Raw genomic sequence first — 6997 nt, forward strand, 5'->3', positions numbered from 1 at the left:
AGCCTTCAGTATAGATTAGATCTCAACATGAAGAAAACAAAAACCCTCACAATAAGAAACATCACGATAAATGGAGAAAATGTTGAAGTTATCAAAAATTTCACTTTACTTTCATCCACAATCAATGCCTATGGAAGTAGCAACCAAGAAATCAATGTACATATTCCATTGGGCAAATCTGCTGCAAAAGATCTCTGTAAGTGATATTAGCAAAGATGTCACTTTACAACTAAGGTGCAGAGATAATCAAAGGTAGTAGACTAGGCAGATACACTATACAGACCCTATACAACCAAGACCTGAGAAATCCAGTGAAATGAGTACAGATGACAATTCTGTAACTCAGAGCTTCAAAGTAAAAGATAAAGAAGTAGATTAAATATTGATGACAGGAGGAAACTGAACAAAAACATATAACAAGGAAGCATACTTAGCAGTAAGCTGCCAACTGGTCCAGTGAGGGGCCATTTTGAATTATTGTAAGTGTGATTCTGATCACAGCTGGAATCTGATAACCATCTCTGCTTGCTCACTACTGTACTAACATTCACATTTGTGATTGTCAGAGAGGTGTGATCTTCCTCTTTACCTTGCACAACCATCCTGTAGCCAGAGGCACTCTACTCCCTCCATCTGGTGGCCAGTCAAACCTCCTCACTGCTAATGTTGTGCTGCTTTTATCCCCTTTTATTTTTTCTTTATCTTTCTTCTTAGTTCTTTCCTCTCCCCCCTTTTATCTTCCATTTATTTCACTTTTTTGTTTTCCTTTTTTTTTTTTTTTGTTTGATTTTGCAGAGCAGAAGCCCTATCTTGTCACCACTGCAGTTAGCAATGTCCACCTACATCCCCTTCCCCCAGTTGGAGATGCTTGGTCCTGCGAAACAAGCATTGCATTCCCACTGCAGCTGTATTGGTGGCTAGTACTTTTGCTAGTATTGTACTGCTTTATTTATTTTTTGTTGTTCTATTTATTCTTTCCTCCTAGTTCCCTCTTTACCTCCTTGTTGTTTCCTTTTTTCTTTCTTCCTCTTGCTTTTTTTTTTTTCTTTCTTGTGGAGTATATGCTCATCTCCCTCCTCCATGGTCAGCAGTGCCCACCTCTACCACTCCATGAGTGGTGGTGGATGTTTCTGTAGAATGAGCTCCACCTGCCCACTGAATCTGTGTTTGGTGGTAAAAAATTGCACCAATAATCTTTCACTTTTTTTCTTCTATTTTTTCCTTTCCTTCTTAGTTTTTCCATTTTATCATTGTTTTTTTCTTCTTTTTTTCTTCCTACTTCCTCCCCTCTTTTCTTTCTTTCTTTCTTTTTCTTTTTGTTTTGGATACTGCAGAGTGGGTGCTGCATCACTGCTTTCTCCATGTTCAGTAGCACTCACCACTGACCTGCGTTTGTTGGTGCATGTTGTTGTGGAACAAGTACTGTTTTCTTTCTGCAGCCCTGTTTGGTGGCCAGTGTGTGCATAAATACTGTACTGATATTTTTTACTTTCTTTACCTCTTTTGTTCTTACTTTTTCCTTTTCTTTCTTCTTAGGTCATCCTTCATCTTCCCCTTTTTTCCGTACCTTTACTCAGGTCACAGCCCTTATCTTCCTCTTCCTCCAACCCTCTTATTATCCCCACACCAACTCTACCTACCACACCTTTTGATCCACTCACTGAATGAGTGCTACCACTTACTGCAGCACCATTGGATTGATGACACATGGTGGCCAAACTCACCCAGCCAGCCCTCAGCTACTTTGCAAGACCGGTATTCAGAAACTAGCATCTATATTCCCATGTGCTACCAAATCCACCTTGCAAAAGTTAAGTGTCCCAGTGCTGCCAAACCAGCAATGAGAGTAACATCCTAGCTCCATTGTTTAGATATACTAAAATAAATTTAAAAAGACAGAAAGAAACAAACCTACATGCAAGCAACAAATTAATATGATGTCTCAGAGACAATAGATAATTTCAAATGAAACAAAAGAGGATAATATGACCCAAATGACTAAAATAAAGGGCCACAAAATCTTTCATAGGAAGTGCTATAGGAACTATCTGATAATGTTAAGGTACCTTCAAGGAGTGAGAGGCAGATCAAGGAAAGCACAGACAAAATCAAAGAAAACACAGGCAACACTCTAGAAAAATTTAGGAAAACAATACAAGAACAACCTGATAAGATAAATGGAAAATTAGGGATCATACAAAAACAGCAAGCAGAAATTCAAAAGGTTAATAATAAAGTTACAGAACAAGATAATGCACTGGAAGGGAAAAGGAGTAGAATTCAATTAATGGAAGACAAAATTAGTGAAATTGAAGATAACTTTCTCAACACTAATCTGTTGGAGAAACAATTTAAAAAAATGTAGAAAGCCTAAGAATTATTGAGAAACAATTAGGAGAAATAACTTTTGTAAAATCAGAATTCCAGAAAAGGAAGAGAAAAAGAAAAGTACTCAGAAAATTGTCAAATATTTGTTGACAAAAACTTCTCTTAAATCATGAAAGTTGAGAAAACATGCATTCAAGAAGCTCAACAAACCCCAAATAAGTTAGATCCCCAAAAGAAAATTAGGAAGTCATCTCACAATCCAACTCTCCAAAACCAAAGACAAAGAAAGAATTCTGACAGCATCTAAGGAAAAACAAAATATCACCTACAAAAGACAACCAATATGTTCTGATTTCTCAGCAGAGGCCATGTAGGCAAGAAGGCAATAGGATGACATATATAAAACCCTGAAAGAAAAAACAAAATAAACATAAAAACCTTATCAATCAATAATTATATATCCAGCAAAATTATCCCCAATAAATAGTGGTGAAATTCAGACATTTACAGACAGACAGAATGTAATGGAATTTGTGAAAGCCATAACAACTTTACAGGAAATATTGAAGAGTGCCATTTGGACAGTGAACCAACAGTGGCAGAAAATAACATAAGATTAGGACATATGACAGCATCACCTGGAAATCAACACAGGCATGTCGATGTTGTTGCTATGTGCTATCATGTCAGTTTTGACTCACAGTGACCTCACGTACAACAGAATGAAACACTGACCAGTCTTGTGCCTACCTAATTACCAATGCCATGCTTGAATCCATTGTTGTAGCCACTGTGTCAATCCTTATCATTGAAGGTCTTCCTCTTTTTCGCTATCTTCTTTACCAAGCATCTTGTCCTTTTCCAGGAACCACGCTCTCCTAAAAACATGTTCCAAGTATGGTAGGTGAAATCTCATCATTATTGCTTATAAGGAGCATTTTGTCTATACTTACTCTGAGATAGATTTGCTCAATCTTTTAGCAGTCCATGGTGCATCCATTATTCTTTGCTAATACCGCAGTTCAAATGCACCATTTTTCTCCCTGTGGTTTTCCTTGTTCATTGTCCAGCTTTTACATGAATATGGGGCAATTGAAAATACCACAGTTTGGATCATATACACACTACTCTTCAAAGTGAGATCTTTGCTCTTTAACACTTTAAAGTGGTCTTTTGCAGAAAATGTGCCCATGCAATATGTCATTTGATTTCTTGACTGCTGTTTTCATGAGCATTGATTGTGGATCCAAGTAAAATGAAATCCTTGACAACTTCAAAGTTTTCTCCATTTATTAAGATGTTGTTTATTGGTTAAGCTGTAAGGATTTTTGTTTTCTTTATGTTGAAGTGTAATCCTACTGAAGATAGTAGTCTTTCATTTTTATCAGTAAGTGCTTTAAGTTTTCTTCACTTTCAATAAATAAGGTGATGCATCTGCATACTCTGGGTTATTAATGAGTCTTCCTGCATTCTGATGCCACATTCTTCTTCTTAGAGTCCAACTTCTTGAATTATTTGCTTAACGTAAAGATTGAATAAATATGATGAAAAGATAAAGTCTTGATGAACACCTTTCCTGACTTTAAATCATGCAGTATCCCTTTGTTCTGTTTGAGCTATTGCCCCTTGATCTATGTAAAGGTTTCTCATAAGTAGGATTAAGTTTTCTGGAATTCCCATTTTCTCAATGTTATCCATAATTTGTTATGATCTACATGGTTGAATACCTTTGCATAGTCAATAAAACAAAGGTAAACATAATTTTGATATTCTATGCTTTCAGCCAAGATCAATCGGACATCAGCAGTGATATTACTCCATGTGCTCTTCTGAATCTGGCTTGAATTTCTGGCAATTCTCTAAGTACTGCTGCAACCACTTTTGAATTATTTTCATCATAATTTTACTTGCATGTGATATTAATTGTATTGTTCAATAATTTCCACAATCCCCTGAATCACCTTTCATTGGAATGGGCACAGATATGGATCACTTCCAGTACATTGGTCATGTAGGTGTCTTCCAAATTTCTTGGTAAAACAAGTGAATGCTTCCAGTATTGCATCTGTTTGTTGAAATATTGCAATGGGTGTTCTGTCAATTTCTATACTCTTGTTTTTCACTAATTCCTTCAGTGAAGCTTGGACTATTTCTTTCAGTGCTATAGTTCTTGGTCATACCCTACTTCCTGAAATGGTTGAACACTGACCAAATCTTTTTAGTACACTGTCCCTGTGTATCCTTTCCATTTTATTCTGATACCTCCTGTGAAACCCAATATTTTGCTCATAGAATCTTTCAATATTACAAATTGAGGCTTGAATTTTTTCTTCAGTTCTTTCAACTTGAGAAATGCCAACAAGGTTCTTCTCTTCTGATTTTCTGATTCAATTTTTTACACATTTTATTCAAACATCTTACTTTGCTTTCTCAAGCTACATTTTAAAATCTTCTGTTTAGATGCTTTACATCATCATTTCTTCCATTCATTTTAGTTAGTCTTCATTCAAGTTTCAGTTTCTTTTAACATCCCTTTGAGTCTTTTCTTTCCTTTTTTTTTACTTTTTATTGTGATTTTGGTGAAATTTTACAAATCACATTGTTTTACATTACACAGTTCATACACATTTTATTTTGTGACACTAATTACAATTGTGAAATGTAATAGCTCTCTTTCCAATTCCTCCTGTGGTTATCCTTTTCCTGTGTCCTCTTGCCTATCCATTCCTGCCTTAGCTTTCTCCCTGTGCAAATGCTGCCATTCTTATTTCACATAGTTGAATTTTTATCTTCTTGGTGTAGCTATTTGGCTTGCAAGGACTTTCTCTTGTTTGGCTGAGAGTTAAGCCACAAAGTGAGTTCAATTCCAGGCCTGAAGGATGAGTTGAGGCCATAATCTCAGGCATTTCACCAGTCTCTATCAGACCAGAAAACCTGGTCTTTTTAATGCTTTTTAAATTTTGTTCCACATTTTTTTGTCTTATGCTATCCAGGAACTCCAATTATGATCACTTTCTGGATGGTTGGCTTTTGTGACAGGCACCATCCTGTTCTGGTCTCAAGGTCATATAGCCTAAGGTTCTCACATTTCCTTAGTCCTTTAGACTAATGTTTACATGTGTCTTTGATTTTCTTCACTCTTTATTCTAGATGAGGAGAGAATAAAATTTGCATCTTGGATGGATGCTCACTAGTTTTTAACACCCAAGTCATTACTCACTGAAGTAAGATGTAGAACAATATTTTAGTGTACTATGTTGTGCCACTACAGGCTGTCAGTTTGTATTGTGGTGGCTTGCATGTCTCTATGAAGCTGGGTGCTATGTCACCACTATTTCAAACACCAGCAAGGTCACCCATGGTGCACAGGTTTCAGTGGAGCTTCCAGATTAAGACTGTGAAGAAGGATAGGGCCATACAGTTCTGAGAAACCTGGTCACTGAAAACATTATGAATAGAAGTGAAATATTGTCTGGTATAGTCCTGGAAGATGAGCCCCTCAGGTTGGAAGACACGCAAAATATGATTCAGGAAGAGCTGACTCCTCAAAGTAGAGTCAACCTTCATTATGTGGACGGAGAAATGCTTCCAATACCTTCATTTGTTTGTGGGGCAGAACTCCAAAGGGGAAGAAACAGCTGAAAATATTCATTAATAAATGGAACTTGGAATGTATGAAGTATGAATTCAGGAAAATAGGAAGTTGTCCAAAATGAAATGGAACAGACAAAGATCAGTATCTTAGGTAGTAGATAGTTGAAATGGACTGGTATTGACCATTTTGAATCAGACAATCATTGAATCTACTATGCTAAGAATGACAAATTGAAGAAAAATCCCATTGTATTCATTGTCAAAAACAGTTCAATATCTATCTTGAAGTACAGTGCTGTCAGCAATAGTATAATCCATGCCTCTACCAGGAAGAACAATCAATATGACTATTATTCAAATTTGCACACCAACTACTAAAGCCAAAAATGAAGAAATTGAAGATTTTTACCAAGTTCTGCAGTCTGAAATGGACCAAACATGCAATCAAGGTGTATTGATTATCACTAGTGATTGGAAGGGAGCTCTGGTAGTGTAGTGCTTATGGCACTTGACTGTTAACCAGAAGGCTGGGGGTTCAAACCCACCACTCCTCAGAAGGAAGGTTGGGCAATCTACTTCCCTAGTGATACTGCCTTGGAAACCCACGGAGAGGTCGCTATGAGTCGGGTCCAACTTGATGGCACATAACAACAACAACAACAACAGTGATTGCAATATGAAAGTTGAAAACATTCATTGATAGTTGGAAAATATTCATTGATAAAAATGATGCTAGAAGTTGTATGATAGAATTTTGCAAGACCAACAACTTATTTATTGCAATTAACTTTTTTCAGCAACATAAATGGTGACTCTTTTGGTTACTTCATGCTGCTCTAGCAGAAAGTACCATCAATGGGTGGTTTTAAAAAACAAGAGTTTATTCTCTTGAAATTTTGGAGCCTAGAAGTCTGAGTTCAAGGTGACAGGTGCTATGGGCTGGGTGAAAACCCCTAGACCTTGGGCTTCAGCTCTGCCTCTTGCTCCCAGCCCACTGAGGCTAGAGCCTTTTTTTTTTTTTTTTCACTCAGGCAGCTGCTGGCTGCTGAGCCTGACAAACCCAATGCCTGACATT

This window comes from Orycteropus afer, unplaced genomic scaffold, assembly GCF_000298275.1.
Source record: "Orycteropus afer afer isolate SDZICR_OR568_19922 unplaced genomic scaffold, OryAfe1.0 scaffold00575, whole genome shotgun sequence".
Taxonomy (NCBI): domain Eukaryota; kingdom Metazoa; phylum Chordata; class Mammalia; order Tubulidentata; family Orycteropodidae; genus Orycteropus; species Orycteropus afer.